The following is a 23,358-nucleotide window of genomic DNA, read 5'->3' as shown; positions in this document are numbered from 1 at the left end:
TGTGCAACAAGAAGTTCTAAGGTTGGAGGTTGAAGACATTTACTTATTAACAATATTATCCAGGCATGGTTCCCTGGTGATTATGTGTGGGGTAAGTAGCACTACCAAAAGAAGTGTAGATGACTATGTGGCAAGTATTATGGGTCAGGTACATGAAAAGTGGGTGCCTGTACAAAACATAGATTTTTATATGGTTTCGTAAGATCGGAAAGCTTATTGTATGGTTATGTCATATTAGAAGTAGGAATAGGTAGACCCTTAACATATTTCTACTCCATAAGAAGTAAGCAAGATTTGTTAAAAGTGGTAAGGTAAAAACATTTGGGATTGTCTATTTTATGAAAGGTACAAAATTATTATTGGTCTTTATGTTGGCTTAACACTACTATAAATAAGAAGATAGAGGTGATGAGCTCCAAGGTCACCTAGAAAATAGGGGTTGAGGCTTGATGTTGTAATTTTGGTATACATGAAAGGTTGGAGATATACATGAAGATCATATCATAGAGAGAAAGGGACGAAGGATGATGGTAGGCACGGGGCAAAGTGTTGGTCTAGATCAAGAGTGGAAGAACCTCAGATATGCACTTGGCTTGCATGCAGACATGAAAGTTCTTAGGTGTGTGAGGGATGTTGGCCCTCCAAAATGACATTATTTTCACCACCTCTTCACCTTCGATATCCTATTTTTATTCCATATCTTTACATCTACATCAACCTTTTTGCGATGTTGTTTGATGCATAAATGTCATATTAAGCCAAATCATTGTGTTCTTGATTTAATGAATAATTCCATTTTTTTATGAATATGAGAGACTAAAATATGTTTTATTACTAACAATAGGTTTTTTCTAGCTAGTTTCCATAATCTATATTCAAATCCTATAACCAACCTCTGAGTTCAACATATCCATGTGACCCTATGAAAGATTTTGGAACACGGGTTTTCTTCCTACAATTAGTGACATGGTTTCATGCTGCTTAATTTGCACCCAGGTCAGTTCTAGAGGCCTCCAGGCACTGGTCAACAGTCATTACAAGCTCATTTCAGGAAGAATCAAGCCATCAAATTTAGAAGCAATTTTTAGGCAAAAAAATAGAATTCGGAAATTCTAAAACATGAGTTTTTCTCAAAACATCCCTAATTAGGTCAATTGTGAGTATTTTTTATATAAAGTGTGTGGTTTGGGAGATATCAAAGGCTCTTTAAAGGGAAATTCCATTCTGTATCCAGTGTTCAGTTGCATCTAAACTCAACAATCAGTTAGCAAAACCAATTAGATCCATCCATTTTTAGAGGGTTTAATGTAAAATTGATCCCATTTGATAAAATACCTAGATGAATACACAAAGAAACTAATCCTTTGTAATATCAACCATGATATGTTGGGTAATTCTTGGGGGAAATTGTTTCAATTTGTCCTGATCCTTCTTGTATAAATATTTCAGGAAAAAACTTTTTTTAGTAGGTTGGAAAACAAAGTTCAGAAAGGACTTAAGAGAGTGCTAATTTGTTTGTATTCTTCTCGTATGAGATGATCCCTTTAGGTGACCACTGGATATGAATCTATTTTTGCTATCTACTTATGTAGTTGAGGAGTTATTCTTATAATGCAAAGGCTATCCTTCCAGTGTTTTATTATCTGTGTATTCTTTGTGATCTGAGTTAAGTTCTCCCATGAGGGAAAAAGTTGGTTGGTTTGGGACCACCATTTCAATTCATGTCCCCCTCTTTCTTTGTCAATTTTATGCTTTGGAGTGTATATTTATATGTTTGTGATTTGGTTTTAAGTGTGGCTTATGGAATGATCATATTTTACTCATATCTAAGTTTCCATAGCACTTGGATTCCTTCTCTTGTTTTTTTCAAGCAATATCATTGGAATGTGTGAAGAAAACACATAGATAGAAAAATATATAAAAGATAAAATTTTGATATGTGTTACTTCATCAAGTTTAGGGAAAAAGAAACCAAATTTCATTAATAACTTGTTAATAATTAATGTGTTTATCTATTTCTTGTAAGAAAAAACTATATGGTCTGTTATAAATGAATATTTTGTAAAGGAACAAAGTCCTGGAATGAGATGTCATGTAGCTTCAACTGATAATTTAATAAATGTACTTTGAACAATCATGATTGCATGGTATTCGTATGAAAGCTCTTTTTTCTTGTGTTATTTCTCTTTATGAGCCCGTGAAATTGGAAACACAACATTTGCTACAAACCTTGTATATTTATTGGAGTTCACATTGATTCAGTTTTATGCTAAGAATAAAAGAATACACATTTGTTTTGTTGAATGGGAATTAAGCCTTAGATCTAAGTAAATATATATTGTATATCTACATTTAGAACCCTATTTGATCAAAAAGCACATTATCATTATTCATATCGATTTGGTTTTTCCTTTAAGCACGCTATGATATTACTATCTACACTTTTCTTTCAGAGCATATTTGAGCTAACATGGAGTGGATTTATATTCAGGACTTTACGAGGATTTGGGATTAGATTCAATGTCCCATTTTATTTATTTAATCAATTTTTTGCATTATTTTATGAAGGAGAATCTTATTGAGTTTACGATATTTTTCTTTTGATGATGTAATGATATCCTAAGATTTTTTTCCTTGGAAAACTAAGGCACTAGGACTACCAGATTAGATGGAGATGGGGTTAGGAAACTATGTTTATTTTTATATAGTGGTGTGTGTATTTTATATAGGTACTTGAACAATTAAGTAGAGAACTAGGCCAACCAACCCAGAAGGAGCTAGGACAAGGAGACCATATTTCTTTCTTACATCAGGAGTGTGTAGAATATAGGAATTCCTAATTCCTTTTGTTCTATAGACAAATGAAAAATACATTAGGTTTGTTGTCCTCGAAGGCTCCTGGGTTAGGAGTTTTCTTCTCTTTTTGAAGATGTGCACATCATACAGTTTCCTGATCTTTCTTGTCCTCTAGATAACTAAATAGTATAATAGGTTTGGCTTCCCAAAAGGAGCAAAAATATGAAGACCATAGTGCCTATTAGCTAGGGTTTTAATTTGTGAATAATTCAATTTGGATTTCATAGTTGGTTTGGATCTAAGAGACTGATTTTTTTTTGGAATCTGAAAGTGTCAATTAAGAAGATAGATATTGGTTTATAGGTTATTGCAGGAATTTTTCTAGCAAAAATTGTGTTGCACCTAAAATTATATGAGACCTTGGATTGACATAGTAAATGTTGGCATATTAAGCTTACATATATAGCACTCAACAATGTTACACTCTAAACAATTATTGATATTTTTATGTGTTATAACAATGTATGTAGCAACATTGTTGATGGAGGAATGGGTTATTCCTAGTTATGTTACTATGAAATTCTTATATTATTTCTCTCATGGTTTTGAAGGGCTTGAAAATTCTTGTGATTATTGTTACTTTCCTAAGATGAAAATCTATTTACATGGTTATCTATGAATGCTTGATGTGCTCGGTAAAACTATTTATAGTATGTGAATTTTATTTTTTGCATGTCATGAATTTCTGATGGTTTAAGGCTATTGATTGTCTTCTCTAGTAAGGGACTATTAATAGCATAAAATATGATGTATCAATGGGTTTGATAACATTATTGGGATCTATTCTATGGAATGATCTAATTCTACTATACCCAAGTTTACAAGGTAGTGTTAGCCATTGTTTGGTTTGATTTAGTGCTTATTAGGAAGCATGATTATGGATTCATAGGAGTGAGTCATATCCATCAATAGCGTATGAGATGTTAGGATTGGAATGAAGGTTCCATTCCAATAGATATTCATGTTTTGAGCAATGTTATACATCAAACGAGAAATTGGTTAAAGTCCTTAGAAATCCCTTAGAATTTATATGTTTGCATATTGCAAAGATCTAGACTTGTATCTAGGGGCTAAATGGGTCCTTAGGGCCACTTCGTATTTGAGTTAGATACATTATAGACTTGTTGGATGTATCCTGCGGTCTAAACCTTTGGCTCGATATCCCATTTTCATTTATGTAGAGGTACCAAATTCAAATTGATCTAGACATGTCGCAAAAAGGGTAGGAAAAGTCATATCCAGGGTAGGGTCCATTTTGGGAGCCAAAAGTGTGGAGCCAGATATGCACATGGCTCATATTTAAACTAAAATGTAGGATGAAGCCCTTTTTTGAGAGATTGGAATGAAATAGGATCATCTTTCTAGAAGTAGATGTATTTAAGAATTGAGAGCAGTCGTGGTGTGGGTCAAGACGTAACATCATGAAATTGGTCAAAGTGTAAATCTCATGCATACTCTGGATATCACTTAGAACTTGATATAAAAGGAAATTGATGAATTTCACTAAAGGGGTGAGGCCAAGTGGGATCAACTGGTTGGGTTTAGGTGATAAGCACCACAAGAGATTTGTGAGGCTATGTGGATGCCATGTCAGGGTTCAAGAGGGATGTGGATCATCTAACATGGATATACTATTGAAGTTACATGTTATCATCATCACACGTGGTAGGTAGAAACAACCTTTTGAGGTGGTCAATAGGTTGATTTTTGGATGACATATGGCACTATTAGAGGATGCCACTTGGTATGGTGACATCACCATGATTTCAGTATGACATGGATGGAATGGTGGCATGGGGTTTAAGTGATGTGGATATCACGTATATGCCATGGTGTGCCACGTATAACATGTACATGAGTGTGTTGGAGACCATAGTTTCATAAACGAAAAATAACATACCCCCTGTTAGGTTCCTATACCAATAGGAGTCATAATTTTGAATGACTAAGGTTAAGCCTTGTAATATTGTACATACCTTTGCTTTCTACAAATGTTTTCCATATTAAGAAATCTAAAAAATGTAAATAGGGTATGTCCTAAAAGAATAATCAAAGGACAAAAAGAATAAGAAAAGGACCAAAAAAATGAAATTATATGAACCCCAAAAAGCAAAAAGAGACCATGAAAGTGAGCAAGTCAAAATGCCACTACTATTTACTTTTGTGCATAATAATGATTGTGTGTAGCTTTTTATTCATGCCACAATCCATGGTAATCAAACTATTTAATCTTGATTATACCATGCTTAGAATTTTATGTTTATAGTTAGAGAATAGAATCTGACCAAACAGTTTAATCTTGGCAGATCATTAGATAGGTAGAGTAAATAAAAGGAGCTCATTAGTTTAATCTGAGCCCTTGGATGATATAAGGTTAGAATTAGATAGTTTACTTTGTAAAAGGAAAGAAAAAATTCATAAGGGTTTGATAGCCTAAATGCACCCAAATAAAATGGAGAAAAAATGGTAGGATGAGTAAATGGGTAAGTAGTAGAAAGGTTGCATAAATATCATGTGATTACACAAAAGAACTTATGTCATTGTTTTAAATGCATCCTTCAAATGAGCATAAGCAGTAAACAAAGCAAAGACAATGGTTCACAATGTGGTTTATTTAACATCCCCTCATTCATTTCACCCTTGTACTTCAGTAATTTCCCATAAATAAGTTCTAGTACTTAAATCCTACAAGTCAAAAAGGCTCAGAGCATTTCTCTAACTTTTGGAGGGACCGGACCCTCGACTTAATGACTTAAGGGGACAAGTACTAGAACCCCCTTCATGAAAACACATTCTCCCTTCATTTCCCCTCATTTCCCTAAATAAAATCCCTTTCCTAAGGTTTAAAGACCTTTTACCTAGGAAAAGTGATTCACCCCCATTTAAAACCCTTATGCACAAAAAACCCACCAAAAGTTTTTATCCTAAGTATAAATCTAAAACACACAATCACATACACTTAACCCCTTTTTACTTAAGAAAACCCACTCCGCCATCACTTTCATATTAATTAACTAACTCTATTATATAAACCCATTATAACCTTTTTCCCATAAATAATTAAAATCCTATATAAAATACCCCAACCCCTTAGTTTTAATAAAAACTAATATAAACTTCCCCTTATCACGATATAACTTCACTTAATTTACTTAACCCCGGTAAAACTTAAGTTAATCCCGTACGGCTTCACTCGATTCCCTAATCCCACACTAAACCCAGCCTGATCCTTTAACCCAAGATTAGTCCCTAAACTAATCCCAAACCACCATAATTAAACCCCTGGGCCCCCCATCAACTCCCATCATTCCCCCCGCGCAGCTTTACCTCCTGATTACTATTGATCATCCCTCCCCCACATCCAACAGCGCACAACCATATTGGTCGCACCCGATGGCTGAACAATAACATCCCGATAAAGTGGTTTTCTCTTGGCCCCCGATGCTACGTGTCAGACAATGTATGGCATGGAGTGACCCCTCCTGAAAACTGCCTGCACCATAAAAGCGGTGTGATGACCCTTCAAAACCGCTTCCCCCATTTAACCGAAAACCATCAACTGTTCATCCGAAAGAGGAACCCGCCAAAATTAGTCATTTTATCTATAAAAGGCCGCGAAGCCCTCTTGCGCCCTTTTTTTGCGCATTCTCTTTGTAAGTTGTGTGAACCATTGCTACCACTGTAAACATAAAAATTACCCACATATCTCCAATTCTGCTCCAAAAGATGTTGCAGACAACCCAGCCAACCTTTTCAGACTGTGCCAGGATGACACCAACCACTGCAGCTACTATCAAACACCATTTTCAAAGCCAATTTGCCCAATTCCAGGTATTTCGCCACAAATTACCTCTTACCCATACAAATTTCAAGACCTTTAGCCTATGCAGTATGTTAAATTAAGAAATTGAAGTAAGAATACTGCCAGTTTTATAAATTGCTCATGTAAACCCTTTGAAAAGTCTCAAAACCTCTGATAAACCCACCCAAGAGAATAATTTATATCCACAAGAACTGAATTATGGTTTCCCTTGTCTCTATGGACATTATACCCATTAGTACTCCACATTTAGAGCTGGACCACCTTCCCCTGGCTCACTAGGATTTCCAAATCAAAGACACAACTGCAATAGAGCTCCTGCTTAAAATCCATTGCTTAAGCAAAGACAGATACCTAATCCATACAGATGATATTGGCCTTTGGGAGTCCAATTTACCCAGATACCAGTTCCCCCAGGTTCACATCTTTCTAGAAATTGTTCATATGTGCTATGCATGCTACGTCCCTAGCCAAAAAGCCATAATGTCTCATGACTAGAAGGTTCTTTTCACTATCACAGCTAAGTCAAGTAATGAAATGTTGCAGTTCCAACCATGGCAAAACTTAACCCCACTCTCAATTGGAGACCCGTTGGACTAGTATCCTGAGCTAAGCCCATCAAGATTGTCCAAGTTGTTTCAAACCTTCATTAGAGAGAAAAACCACATCCCTAAGGACCCCCCTCCATATGTATCAACTATTTTCTCTCAATGGGGCCAGAACATTGTAACCATGATATCCTGTGTTTTGGGTTACTCTACCAGTGAATACATTGATGAACTTATTCTTGCTTTCATGTCCATTTATACCCCAGGGCAGCCTCCTACAATCACATATGACTTTTCCCAATTCATAGTTGATAGAATGCATGAACAGTTCACAAGAATGGGAAATGAGAGAGTATTCAAATACTCCTTTGTATTGTACCATCTATTTTTGTATTATCAGTCGGATAAGTTTCCTTTCACTCTCCAGAAACTTGACACTAGGGGCCAGCCCAGATCTGTCATTTTTTGGACCCCACTTTTCCATGAGTATAGATCCCCATATACATACTTTGACTTCATAAATTCTTTTGCGTATCCAAAAATCAGAATATATGGTTGCCTGCTTTCACCATATAAGTTGCCAAGATACCTCCCCATGAGGTTGTTTGCCTTAGGATATTACAAACAGATCATCAATGCAGATGAGGTCAACTTTGTCAATGCCAAGAAGAAGGCCAATTTCAAAATCAAAGATCAGTTAGGTCCCTTCATATGTAAGTCAATAGAGGCAGGGAAAGAGGCATACCTAATCCTACAAAGCCTGAAATTCCAAAGGAGTTTTGTATGGAGGTATGACCCTTTGGATTCATTACCAAGAAAAGGCAAGAGTTCAAGCTAGGACCTTTTATCCACCACCCCATACCAGAGATAGAGGCATATGAAAATCAAATAGAATGGGTGGAAAATACCTTGGTAGATAGTAATAGCACAAGGGTAGATGTAGAAATTTCTCTAATTGATTTGGAAAAGCAGCTTGATGAGAGCTCTTTTCTGCAGGTACCAGAAGAGAAAGAAAGAGCCATGAGCACCCCTCAAGTCCCATAGACTCCTCAGAATGAGGAGAAAAATCCAAAAAGAAACAAAGAGGGAGCTTCCACTTCAGGAATGGACACCTCTAATTTGCATCAGGAAACCAATCATAGCAAGAGGAAAATGCTAAATCTAGCCTCTAAACAGGAATACACAAAAGGATTAACACAGTTGACCAACACATAGATAGATAGAAGCAGGCCCACAACTCCATCTAAAGACATACAAGAACCTTCCACATCACAGACTCAAATGTTGGAAAGGCAGCTTAGTGTGGAAGTGTCTTCCTTCAGTAGGTCTGCTAACAAAGATCAAGAAATAAAGGACAGGTGTAAGGAAATCAAAATGAGGAATGAGAGGTTTAAATCCCAAACATATGCCCAATACCTAAAGCTCACTCCCACAAATCAAACAAGGCTAATGTTAGCCTTTTACGTCAAGGAGGGAAAGCTGCAAATGTCCTTTATCAAGTCTACAGCTCAGCAACCCAAAACATCATCAGATTACAAGAGGGCTAACTTTGAAGTGATGGCAAGGGACATTCATCCCATAGACCAAATAGAATTGTATAAACAGGCTAGAGAGATGATATACTCCACCCTAACAGGTAAAGCCATAGTTTCCCATCAGCTACAAAATTTAGTAAACAACATCTCAGCACAATTTCAGTTGGAGAAGGCCTCCTCACAGGCCAAGGATACCAAGATTAAGTCTTTGGAAGACTTAATTATTGAATTGGGACATGATCCCAAGGATATTAAAGCTACTAAGCAGCTGATAAAGAAGAAGAATGATGATATTGTTGCACTGAACAAAACAATTGAAGATACCACAGCTACAACATCCTCAAACACTTGAAGTCATAGAGAACCAAACCAAACATGAAGATTTTATGGACTTGGTTCTAAAACTCAATGATCAACTCAGGGAGATAGAGAAAGGATTGGATAACTTGATCCAATTGAAACAAACTGAAATTGCATCAACTTCTGCAAATGTCATCCCTACTGTATCTACAACAATCCCTTCTACACTAGCAGCTTCACTTGCACCAACAGCTCCACCTATCACAACATTGCCAGTAACAGCGGAGTCTACAACAACAGCAGATGCATCAGGAGAAAAGGCAGCAGAATTAGTTAGAGCCATGGAAGAGATGTCAATTCAGGCTACATAAATGAATAGACTAAAGGAAAAGGTGGAAAGTTTAGAGACTGATTATAAAATTGCACAGATTATGTAAAAAGAAGAGGCACAGAAAGCCAACAGGATGAGTGAAAGGGTCAGAGCCTTGGAAAAGGACCTAACATTAGAGAAACCCCTTGGGCAAACCAAGGAACTGTTATGGGCCAATATCTTTAACTCCGTAAAGGATATTTGGCCATCTATTCAAGTTATGTTTGAGCAAAAAGAATTGATAAAGATAGCTATTCAGAAAGTCAAGGAGGAATTGGGTGATATGTCTAAGGATGTGAATAGAGTCATCCACTTCCTCAACAGAAAAAACATATATGAGCTTCAAGAGATCAATATAGAAGACAGGACTGAAACCATTTTGGAAATAAGAAAGGTCCTTTCCAATAGTAACCTGATGCTGCAATTGGAAGAAAGGTGCCATAACATGCAAGTGGCCATTGATAGATTCATGGCCAAATTCCAAATTTCGAGGGAGAAAGGATTGACTAGTCCATTGGTCATCAATGACAAACTTATGACATAGCTGGACTATGATAATAGAACTTCATCTATAAAAGCACTTCCAACATGTAAAGTTTTGTATAACACCTTCGAGAACTTTTTTTTTTCTCTAGCATGAGATTAAACACTTATTCATTACAAAACCCAATTTTTCCAAGTATACTGAGGCTGATGAGATATATAGGAGGATGATGAATGTCAAATTACCTGATGCAGAATGTTGGGATAGAATGACATATTTACTATGAGAAATTGACAGTAAAAAGTTATTGCACAGTAAAAATAGAGCAGCCAGGTAATTAGTTGAAAACAAGACAACATGATCAAAGAGTATCAGGGTCAAAGAGTATCAGGTGAAAGATCAAAATTGAAGAAGATTCCAACGTGAAAAATCACAATTGCAAACCAACATAAAGCGCTACAAATAAAACCATAAAGCTGGCAGTACCACAATGAAAGGGATAGCATGAAACAGTTCAATAGTTGTCTCTATCTTCTAGCAAGAAGATATTTGTATTTCCTAGATTAAATCTCAAGTTTGTTATGAGATATTTTGTAATAGTTTTTTGTATAAATACTTCACCATTTGAAGTATGTAGGGTGGATTCTTAGACATTTCTATAGAACTTTTTGATCAAAGACTATAAGCTATTGTATCACTATTTAGACCAGAAAGTTGGATTAATGAATAGAGACAAGACATTTCACTGGATTCATGTGTAGAGTGAAAGTGCAGACAAGTATTTTCTCTTGTGTTGTTATTTTTCTTTAAAAGTTTTCCACAATATTTAATGTGTCTGAAATCTGAATGCTATAATATGGAATGATATGTCAAAATTTACTTCATTGCACTCTGTTTTAATTATTATTCATTTTAATGTTTTATGCAAATTATCTAAATTAAGGAATTCTTAATTGCTCGTTAGTCTAGGTAGTCTCCCTCTGATCTATAGTAAAGGATTCTTAATTTCCCTTTGATCATGATTAACCTTTTGTTCCTCATCTTAATCCTAGTCTGAGAATTCTTAAGTGCTCTCTCACCCTGGTTAAGATTCATTTCACCCATCTAGCCCAAAGACCTACACTTTACTCTGCTAGCATGCCCTTTGAACACTCCCTTTAGTGAGTTAACTGCCCCCCTTTGACTCCATAGCCCAATGGTTCAAAGACATCAGTCTATCTGTCTGTTTTAAGGATTCCACAATCCAACCATTCAATACAAATCAAAACCCTGTGAAACTTCAGAACTAGCCTAAAATCCCAACAAACAAAGCTAAATCATATAGAGAGATCCCTCTCTGAGTCATAGGTTGGCTAGAGTCTATACTTAAAAGATTGGTTTGTCGTTACCTCAGTCCTTTCCTTCTTATGAAAACTTCTAGGGAAAAGTTCTAAGTGATAACACCCCCCATGCTCATTTTCTAATGGGAAGGCAAGGGGGGCTCACTATTGATATAGGCTATCATTGTAAAGAGGTGGCCACATGGAGAATATATGGTAGGGGGGAATTGGAAGGGGTTTAATAGTAGAAGCGACAAATTGCGGATCACACCCTGTTGTTAATTCTCTAAGGGATAGGAAGGGATACAATTAATATAGGCCATTGATATATTTAGGCTATTGGGGCTTGAAGTTGGAAAGGGTTTAACCATTGGCCACGTGGGTGCCACATGGAACTACCTAATTAGTTATACTTTGAAGGGGAATCTCTCTCGATCCAAAGGTCAAATTGAGAGAAAAAATATATTTCCATGAAGCTATTGATGAGATATATGTGATGGTATTATCCAAAGTTAATTCAACCAACTTTGGGAAAGAAGAAATTTTCCAACCCCATATCCATAATGAGACCATTGAGGTTGGGTTACCTAAAATTAACACCTCCCATCAGCCTAGAAAAGTCCAAGGAGGTGGGAGGGAGTGTTACAAGGAGCCTAAGGGAAAGAGATTCTTAATATGTGATTGATCATAAGAAATTATTTAGATACTTTTGAATTGTTACAACCCCTACAATAGGTATTCAATTGATTGAGACCTTTTTAGAGTGTCTTTTCAATCTTATTGTTATTGAGTGCAAGGGTAAGGTCTATTGAATGAAAGAATTAAAGTAGGTTGTAAGAACTTGATTGGCCTTGTAGAAGTCAACGTTCTAAGTTTATTGCCAAGACACCAAAACCCTACATTAGAGAAATTTTGAGGTCTAAAATGGGCTTCCTAAGGAATATGATAAAATAATATTGAAAATAATAAAATAATATTATATTACCTCATCAAGTTTTGCAAGGAAAAAATAAAAAATAAAAAAATATTTTCAACTTGTATTTTTTATTTATCTCCTTATGATTTTACTCAAATTTCAAACAAGAGAACACGTTGGATGCAGAATTTAATTTTTCATCCGAGAAGTACCCATGTTGCATACTTTGAATGAACCCTACTACACAAAAATGTGAAATACATGAAAAACATGATTGCAATCTTTTTTTTCATATATTTCACATTTTTGTGTATTAGGGTCCATCTAATGTATGCAACATGGGTACTACTTGGATACAAAATTAAATTTTGCATCCAATGAGTGCTCTTGCTTGAAAATTGAGTAAAATTGTAGGGAGATAAGTTGAAAATAGGAGTTGAAAAAGTAGTTTTTTTGTTTTTTTTTTTTATCTTTTTACCTTTTTACTCCATAAATGGTGAATCATTCCCCATGGTTTACATTACCATATTGAATCTTATTGCTTCTTATAAAGTTGATTTTTGTTGTAGATTTTTGTTTTGAGACCCATTTTTTACCTCAAAATTTCTCTAATGATACTAGATATAAGCCGTATTCTAGTAGTTGAGTATGAAATATTAAGAGGACTATTAACTGTGATTTATGGTATTCAAGTAGAAAATACTTCACTTTAATAGCATATACAAATGTAGATTGGGCATGTAGTGTTGCTGATAAGAAGAGCTCAAGTGTTGTAGCCTTTTTTTTGGGTAACTACTTAGTGTCATGGATGAGTAAGAAGTAGACCTCTATCTCATTGTCTATAGCTGAATCTTAGTACATAGAGGGAACTATATTCTGCACTTAGGTCCTATGTATGAAACAAACTTTGAAGGATATATAGGTAGAATATGCTCACCTGATTCCAATTATGTGTGATAATACTAGCTCCAGTGGCATTTCCAATAATCCTATAATGCACTAAAAGACAAAGAATATTCCTATTCAATATCATTTCTTGAGAGACCATGTCACTAATCAAGTTGGTATGCCTGAATGTATTTCTACAAAAGAATAGATTGCACATATATTCACCAGTCCACTTTCAAATAACCATTTGAGTATCTAACATGAAGGTTGTGAGCAATATCTCTCTCATCTCATTAGCCTTGAAAGTATGGGGTATAACAACTCTTCGACACATATTGGGATTTTTTATAGTGAGTTGTAGGAGAAGAATGATGAAATGGAAAGTTTTCAAAATTTCCTTAATTTCTATAATTATAATTCGTCCACTTAGAAAACATAATTGTTATAAGTATTTCATGTAAGTACATAGTAATCAATATCATATCATTCATTGGTTTCATTCGATCAAGAGAAGTAGTTGTTTTATGGTCATGATCTAGGGGAGATTTGAAAGTAAGGAGAAGCATCATTTCAGGATAAGTCTCGATGAACAAACATGCATGATCAATTAGTATTAGATATGCATAGTTTTTTATTCTGAGCTATTAAACTGGTATCAGTGGTTAATTTATATTCAATGTTGCAGACATATCCCTTTTCCATTGATGTCAAAGGGGGACAGTTAACTTGCTTATCGATTAGAGATATAAGCAAGGTACAAGGAGAGAGACTAGTCATCAGAGTAGAGTTTAGTCACTGGTATAGATCTAAACTTGTTGCAGAGAATTTAGACTTTTTTATTGAAATTTCTATAGATCAGTGATGCAATTTTTAGCCACTTAGTTGAAGTTGGAGATTGGTTTAGTGTATGGGAAGAAAATAGCTAGTTTAGATACATAAGAGAGATAAATGACTAGTGTGGTATTTATCCATGGATGCAAGTATGGGATTTGGATATAAAAATATGTGTAGAGATTGCTTGATTCAGAGCTTAAGTCGCTAGTAGATTGGTAGGTAGTGGTAAAAGTGCACAAGGATGCCAATAGTTTCTTGTGCTCTAATGGAAATGGTTTCCATTAATAAAAAATGGGATATTATTGATACTAGTTTCATTTATGTCAAGTTCATAATGCAGAACTTGATGAACCAATTCAAGTTGAGAAGGTAAATTAGACTGAGAAGGCGAGACAACCAAGAAGGCTAGGAAGCCAAGAGTATCAAGAAGGATGATAAGGCCAAGAAGGTTGAATAGGATGCGAATGTTGATAAGGATATCCCTGGTCATCTCTCTTAGTCACAAGGAACCAATAGGCTATCTCCCAAAGGCTAAGATCATATTAGACCTCACAAGTATTAATATTGGTCAAAATCATAAAGACCCTATGAATTTCCCAATATTTGATACCTTGGGGTGATGTTACAGGCTAGATGGTAGTGGTGACATGAAGTGCCAAGTGGTGGTATTCGTTGATGTGATAGTAGCAACAAATGATATGTTATAAGTGGAAATTAAATTTTTCACCAATCAACTAAATGATTGGCAAGTGACAAGTGGACGGTACAGGTCAACACCTAGACACATGGTAGGCTCATACGTTTTCCAAGATATGATTTTATAGATGACATAGTATATGATGCATATGTTATGGGTCCCATATAAGGTGACAATATATCATGATACCATAGTTTTTAAGTGAAATTAAATTAGATCGATTCGAGAGGTAAAGTCCTAAAGTAATGAGAAATTAGTTGTTAGTTTTAGATGGTCAAGATCAACATCAGTTGAATTTATTTCTACCAAGAAATGGAGTGTAGTTTTATGTATGAAAATGGAGGCTAATATCTTGTCTGATGTGGAAAGTATGATGAGGTAGAGATGAATTGAAAAGAGTACCATGTGGTAGATCTTGATTGGTCTATGGTGTATTGACATGAAAATTTTGAGTCTCAAGTTTTTTTCTAGGGCAATGTTTTGGTGAAGGTTTCGTATGTGTTTAAGATTGGAAAAAATAGCCTTTGAACAAGGATTCATGCCAAAAATAACAGCTCCAAAGGACCACCCTCAGTGGGGACCTTACAAGGATACTGGAATACTGGGACAACTTCATATTAGCATAGTCTAGTATGGATTGATCCAAAGTGATAGAAAGTTGACATTTGTTACCATATATCTATCAGATATCTACATGACTAAATCAATATGGAAAGAAGACCTAGAACATGGGATGTGGTTGCAAAGGCCCAAAAACTTAGTACCTAGAGATAAATATCAGTAATAATATGGTAATGGAAAAGAGTAATAGAGTAGTAAGAAAGGTCATGGTTCCAATAATCAAGGTTTCACAAAGGATCCAGTCATAAGACACAATCCCATAATGTTAAGAGATAAGGCACCCATATGGGAAAAGGTGTTGAGGAATATCCAAAGGAGAATAAGAGATTACGCCATATTATAAATATGAGCATGTAGTTAAAGGACATGTGTGGTTAAAATATGTAACAAAGTGATTGTATCAATATGGAAGATTAATACAATATTTCCATTCTTGATGAGAAAATATATGTGAGGTAAGTGCGAAAACTATGTGAAAGAAGATGAGAACCGCTAGAGATTTGATCTAGTAAGGGAATTGATAGAGAGCACACAGAGAGTTTATTGGTATATATAAGAAAGAACACAAGTAAAAATAATGTAATTAAAAGATAACTTTTTGAGATATGAGCCATTGAAGATGAGGCCAAGAAGAGTGCAACATTGCACAATATATTAAATGATTGTAGGTGAACTAGGGAGTGTGAATTTTTGTCGAGGAAAAACAAATGAAGTAGTTATGATCAATTAAATATTGTTGTCTCTATAAAATTTGTAGAAAGATCATTTGGATCCATTCTAAAAATGCCATGAAACAATGATCTAGAAGGTAAAAGTATTTGAATCAATATATTGAAATGGGATTGGTGTCTCTTGCAAATTGGTGCTTGCAAACCTAAGAGGATTTCTATCTCCTATAAGTGGTTCTTTCAAATCTAAGGGGATTGGTGGCTCCTATAATTTGGTGATTGCAAATTTGGGGTGAATGGTATCTAATGGAACTTGGTGCTTGCAAAGTTGAGGGGAATGGTGCCTCCTATAGGTTTCTACATACAAATATTGTAATAGTAGGTTGGTTCATTATTTAATCAAATAATTAAAATATTTTTTATGGTTTTCTCCCATATGGGTTTCCATGTATATCTGCGTTTAATTATCTTATGTGACTGGTGCATTATTTTGTGGTTGAATGTTGTAAATAATGTAAAATTGTGTTACATTTATTCACCCCCCAACCCTCTCAATATAATTGTAATCCATCAATGTCATCATCTTATGTGGTAAGAGGTTTTTTTCCATGGGCTTAATTGCATTTAATGGTTTATACGATATAGGGAAGGAATTTCCAAACGATATTTCAAAGTTTTTAGATATTTTAGTTACGAAAATAAAAAGGAATATTCAAAATGAAAGTTAAAAACCATTTTTTCCCTATGATAGGATATGCATCTTCTCTAGATGACATGATTAATAGTTGGGAATATGACACCTAATCTTAGGAACCAATTCCTACATTCTTGTAGTGGATCCTTTATCATCTGCATGGAAACTACTTTATTCCAAATATAGTTATTGTACATTGGACAATAACTCTAAGAATTGCTCTAAATTACTACTGATGGTTGCAAAAAGGAATGCATATATTTACTCCTAATAAAAGGTGAATTTAGGACCATTATAACAATACCTAAGGTTGATGAAAATTCAAAGGCAAGCCTACATGCACTACTTTTATGAAGCAACTATTGGATCTGGTCTTTCAATAATGAGCACATTGTGTATCCTTTTGAAAAATGGTGACAAAATTATACACACTGAAGGCATATCTAATGGAACTTTGAGTTACATATTTAATCAACTTTGATTTATCTAAGAAATAAACTTTTAATCAAATTGTAGCAAAAGCAAAAGAAGATAGCTACAAAGAACTAGATCTAAGAGATGATTTGTCCAACATGTATGTTACTAAAAAGTATTTCAAAAATGCTATTTGTGCATTATGCCAAATACAATGTTTTCCTACAAATATATTGGAGACATCATAAGCAAGTGAATTCTATTTTAGAATTCTAGAAAGTTATATAATTTGAGTAATTTTCAAGGTAGTGGTATTCTTTAGCAAAACCACGAAAGTGGATCTAAAACAACCTTTTGCTACTACAGGGAAGTTGTTTATGAAGTTGCTTTTATTAGGAGGGTATCCCAATCTTAGACAGTTAATTTTACACCTCCTAACCTATCTTTGCACATTTCCATATGAGATCTAGAGTCTAGTGAGTTGGTTAATCTTTGAAGGAAGCATCCACTTTGGAAAACTCCTCATTGTATTGTATATTCAATATCCCAAATGGTAAAAGGACAATGTGTCCAAGCTAGAAAGGAGGAAAAATTTAAAATCATCTAGTTTGGATGATTTGTTTCTTGCTCACTATGTTTCTTAAAGAAACATATTTATGGAAGAACTAGGAATTTGTAAGAGTTCTAGATAAAATGTCAAATGATGGTATTCTTATGGATGTTATTAACCATTACAAAAAATTAAAGATATTAAGGAAGGGAGGGAAATTGATTAACAAAGTGGTTTCAAGAGGGTACTCTGGTCAAGTTTCAAACTACATTACATGGCTGAAGTATGCATCTAGTGTTGAATATGGAAACATATAGTTTCATATATGGATTTTGCAAAATATTTCCTAGTTTATGCCCCAATATTACTAATTCAAAGCAATGAAGTAAGTTTGATTCATTACTAGTTGTTAAATTACCACAAAGCCTCACATTGTCCTATTTGAGAGTTTCTAAGAAATTCACTCATTAACTAAAAAGAGTTCTATAATTACTAAAAAAAATTGATTATTTATGTCATTGTACATCAATTAGTTGCTTCCAGATAGTAATTATTTTAATTTTGATGACTTATAGGCATGATGGTGATCATGTTGAGTTTGTTGGAAATAATACTGAGAGGGGGGGTGAATCAATATTATCAAGTCAATTATTTCCTTTTTCAAATCCAGATCATATACGCTACTTCAGTTAGTGAAAACCGCGTATATACGCAACTATGTATAAGGAAACCCGCGTATACCATGCAAATTTATAATTTACTTTATCTTATAGATGTTGATCATTAATCTGTGTATCAGAATCAAATAAACAATAACCAGAAACAGTGAAACAGAGCAGAAGACAATCACACACAAGGACACAAGATATAAGGTAGAAACCCAATGTGGGTGAAAACCACCTGTTGCAATTCGTCTCTATCTTCTTTTTAATTAGAAACTTCTTTTTACAATGATTCTGTACTGGTGCAATCCTTTACCAATACGCAGGCTACAACCTGCAGAGAGATACAACCCTCTCTCGTTCTCCAGCTTCTCTTGGAAGGGAGCTACAACCCCCTTAGCTCTTGCACTAGCCAAGATACTAGTACTTAGGTGCTGGCCTACAGAAGGCTACAACCTTCTCTTTCTTCCAGGGACCACATTTCATAAATTTTCAGACTGGATCCATGAACATCAATCAATCATCAAGAATTTATGCATCAAACAATCTCCTTTTCACCAATTAGAATTGAATCAAGTAGACACTTCTCTGACAGCTGTACCCAAAACACAGTAACAGTAACCACACACCAAATTCTGAACCCATAACACTGCAGCAATAAACAAAAGCAGCTAGAACACAACTCAAGAGATGTACGCTACTTCAATAACTAGAAACCTGCATGCATACGCTTCTATGTTTGAACCAACCTGCGTATACACTGTTTTTACTCACAGAACCAACGTGTATACGCGCCTTCGCCTCACTGAACCTGCGTATAGATCTATAAAGGATAATTCACTCTTTCAAATATTTAGACATTAATTAACCCAAATAACCATATCTATAGATCAAGCATGCGCCACATATAACAGGTCAAAATCATACAAAGATACTATTATTCAAGCCTTAAGATTATGACCCATCAATAAAACTTATCCTTCTCTTTGCGCTCAGGTTCCTCCTTCATTCAGATCCAGATCTGCACCATAACCCAATCACCAATATTCCAGATCTAGCACTTTATCAGATATTCAATAATTCGGATGATCCTTTGCCAAATGATCTTCTTCCTCTTTTATAGTCTTAGGCCTTTCACAATACCATGGTCCAAAATCATAATAAAACAATACCATGGACCCAATACTTGGGATCTACACTTCTGACGAGATATCATGGCCCAAAACCATAGGTTCAATTACCAAGGACTAAATACCATGGACCAAAATTAAGTTCTCCAACATATACACACTTTTCCTTGCGTGAAAGTGTGTGTATACGCATACGCGCTTTTGTAACGTATAACCCACGTGTATACACGTCTTCACCTAGGTGAACTTGCGTATATATCTTTTCTTTCATTCTGAAAGCCTGAACTGAGATCTCTCACCAGAGTGAGTTGCCATCAAGGACAACACCTGTTCCATAGCTCCAAACCTGTGCCATAATGCCAACAATCTCCCCCTTTGGACTTGATGGCAACCCCAAGATCCTCAAAGTCATTCTCCCCCTTTGAAATCAAGGGCAAAGGGTTGTGCTCCCCCTAAGTACATGCTGAAATCTCTACTCTGTTGTGCTGGCCATGCTCCCCCTGACTGTAGAAAAGATCTACGAAAAGATGTTCTTCAAGAAGAACCATCATAAAAGACCTTCCTATCACCAAAAGACTCTATACATACATCCATCACCCAACCAAGTGGGGATCATCTACCCAACCAAGCGGGGATATATCAGAAATTTACATATGACAACCAAGTACATTACATCATTCATCCCAGGCATAGTGGGGAAACCAAAATAGGTCGTTACATGACCTTGACACCATGACATAGATACGCAATATCTAGAGCAAGACTTATGAAAGTCACTAATAACTGATATCAGCAGCATCTGTCAATCACTATTCAGATCAGAAACCATGTTTTCCTTCTGTTCTCCCTCTGCATTTGATCCACCTGAGATCAACAACAGCTGTGAACTTGAATCAAGATCTTCTAATGTAATGTCAACAATGCATTATCAAAATTTTATCTTCTCCCCCTGAACCTGTGCCAGATGGTCTCTGTCAGACCCATATTAGAATTTCTTCAACCAGAGTTTGTCCCCACTGATTTCTTTCAAAATTCCATATATGCGACTGTCTCTACATAAACCCGCGTATGTACGCGGATACTCCTCAGGCAACTCGCGTACACCCATTTTTCTCTGAAATAGACAAGTTTCAAAAGCAAGATGATGCATCAACTACTCCTAGCTTCTGTCTGAGGTATTCAAAAGTTTCCCTGGGCAATAGTTTGGTGAGAATATCAGTAACTTGTTCCTTAGAGGGAACATGCTCCAACTTGACCTTTTGTTCCAACACTTGTTCCCGGAGAAAATGATGCTTGATCGGTATGTGCTTAGTCTTTGAATGCATGACAGGATTATTTGAGATACTGATAGCACTTGTACTATCACATAAGATGGAGATAGGTGGAGTACAAGTGATTTGAAAATCCTGCAAAGTTTGCATCATCCAAAGGAGTTGTGTGCAACAAGATGCGGCAGCCACATATTCTTCTTGAGCTGTAGATAGAGAAATCGAACTATGTTTCTTGCTAAACCAAGATACTAATCTAGAACCCATAAAGAATGCACCACCACTTGTGATTTTTCTGTCATCCACGCTTCCAGCCCAATCTGCATTTGTATAAGCATGAAGAGTGAGATATGTATCTCTCAGATACCACAAGCCATAGTTTTGAGTTCCTTGAAGATACTTGAAAATTCTCTTTACTGCCTGAAGATGGGTTTCCTTAGGATTTGCCTGAAATCTTCCAACCATTCCCACTGCATGCATGATGTCTGGTCGGGTACCTGTTAAATAGAGCAGACTTCCAATCATGGATCTATAAGTTGGTTGATGCACTCATGCTGATTCATCATTTGCACTAAGGCTGCATCCTGTAACCATAGGGGTACATACTCAGTTTGAATCTCCCATGCCATACTTCTTCAAAATATTCTTGAGGTACTTGGTTTGAGATGAAAAGATACTGCCTTCATTTTGTTGGATTTGTAATCCAAGAAAATATGTCAGTTCTCCAAGCAAGGACATTTCGAATTCTTTCTGCATCACCAAGGCAAAGTTTTGACTCATAGCTTCTTCATTGCTGCCAAAGATGATATCATCAACATACACAACAAGTATTAGCAATTTGTTATTTTCAATTTTTATATAAAGACTGCTATCTGCTGATCCTTTTGAGAAACCTTGTTGATAAAGATATTTGTCCAGACGATAGTACCAAGCCCTTGGAGCTTGTTTAAGACCATAGAGAGCCTTCTTAAGTCTGCATACAAGTTTTGGATCATTTCCAAGGATGAATCCATCTGGTTGTTCAATATACACTTCTTCTTCTAAGTCTCTATTCAGAAAAGTTGATTTCACGTCCATTTGAAATACTTTGAATTTCTGAAATCTTAAGAGAGCAAGGAACATTTGGATGGCCTCAAGTCTAGCAATGGGAGCAAAAGTTTCTTCAAATTCTATTCCTTCTTGTTGAGCATACCCTTTACAAACAAGTCTGGCCTTGTTTCTAATAACTTCCCCATTTTCATTCAACTTGTTTTTGAATATCCATTTTGTCCCTATGACATTCTTATCTTTTGGTCTAGGAACCAACTCCCAAGTGTTATTATTTTCAATCTGCTCAAGTTCTTCATCCATTGCCTTGACCCAGCATTCATCTTTGCATGCCTCTTTTACATTTTGTGGTTCAGTGGAGGAGAGCAATTTCAAATAGCTTGAGGCTTCTGCAATTGTTCTTCTTGTTTTTATACCTGCCTCTTTCTGCCCCAAAATTTGATATTCTGGATGATTCTTGTGAACGTACCTGGATGGAGTCTTATCTTCTATCCTTTTCTGTTCTTCTAGTGCCTCTTGAGCTTCTTCTTCATCATAAGTCTGATTTGATGTTGAATGATACTCGTCATCATCTTCAAAATCTTCGGAATTCACTTGCCTAGGAATGTTTCCTTCTTCATCAACCACTACATCAATGCTGTCAACAATTCTTCCAAGTCTTTTTTTGTAACACTTATATGCTTTGCTGTGGGGAGAATAACCAAGGAGAATGCCTTCATCTACTCTAGGTTCAAACTTGCCAAGATTTTCATCACTATTTTTAATATATCATTTGCTTCCAAAAATTTTGAAATATTTTACCGAAGGAGTCTCACCATACCAGAGCTCATGAGGAGTTTGAGTGTTGTTCAGCTGGACATTTGTCTTGTTGAGAATAACAACTGCAACAAATGCGGCTTCATCCCAGAAGATTGCGGGAGTTCCAGACTCATCAAGCATTACACGAGCCATTTGTTGAACCGTTCTGTTCATCCTTTCCACCACTCCATTTTGCTGAGGAGTCCTAGCTGTAGAGAATTCCCTTCTTATTCCATGTTCTTCACAAAAATCGAAAAAATCATTCGAGGTAAGATCTCCTCCTCGATCAGACCTGAGGCATTTGATTCTGCGATCTGATTCGTTCTCCACCAAGGCTTTGAATGATTTGAACTTTTCAAAGGCTTCGTCTTTGTGCTTCATAAGTCCTATCCAACACATCCTGGAATAGTCATCAATGAATAATATAAAGTATTCTTCTCCTCGAGGTGACCTTTTCCTAGATGGACCACATACATATGGACAAGTTCAAGCGGCCTGCTAGCTGATCCTTCTTGCTTAGGGAAGTTAGTTCTAGTTTACTTACCAAATTGACACGATTTGCATATTGTATTGTCTGGAATTCTGGTGTCTGGAAGACCACGAACTACCTGGTATTTGCATGCTTTCCTTATCTATGAGAAGCTAAGATGCCCCAATTTTCTGTGCCATAGCCAGTGTTCATCATTCTTTCTTAGATAGCATTGATGTTTTCCTTCTTTGAATATGTATAAATTATTTGGAGTTCTTATGCCTTTGATCACTGTTTTTCCTGTATCAAGATCACGAACACTACATCCATTTGATCGAAATATTACCTCAGTTCCTTGATCACACATCTAACTGAAACTTAATAGATTATGATTTAAGCCATCAGCATACATGACATTTCCAACTTTGACCCTTTCTTTCAACTGAATAGAACCTTTACCTTTTATGAGA

The sequence above is a fragment of the Pinus tabuliformis genome, chromosome J (genome assembly GCF_031772625.1).
Source record: "Pinus tabuliformis cultivar Carrire ecotype Pingquan chromosome J, CPIR1, whole genome shotgun sequence".
In the NCBI taxonomy this organism is placed as follows: Eukaryota; Viridiplantae; Streptophyta; class Pinopsida; order Pinales; family Pinaceae; genus Pinus; species Pinus tabuliformis.
The sequence above is the reverse complement of the archived record's forward strand: the minus strand, read 5'-3'. Positions refer to the sequence as shown.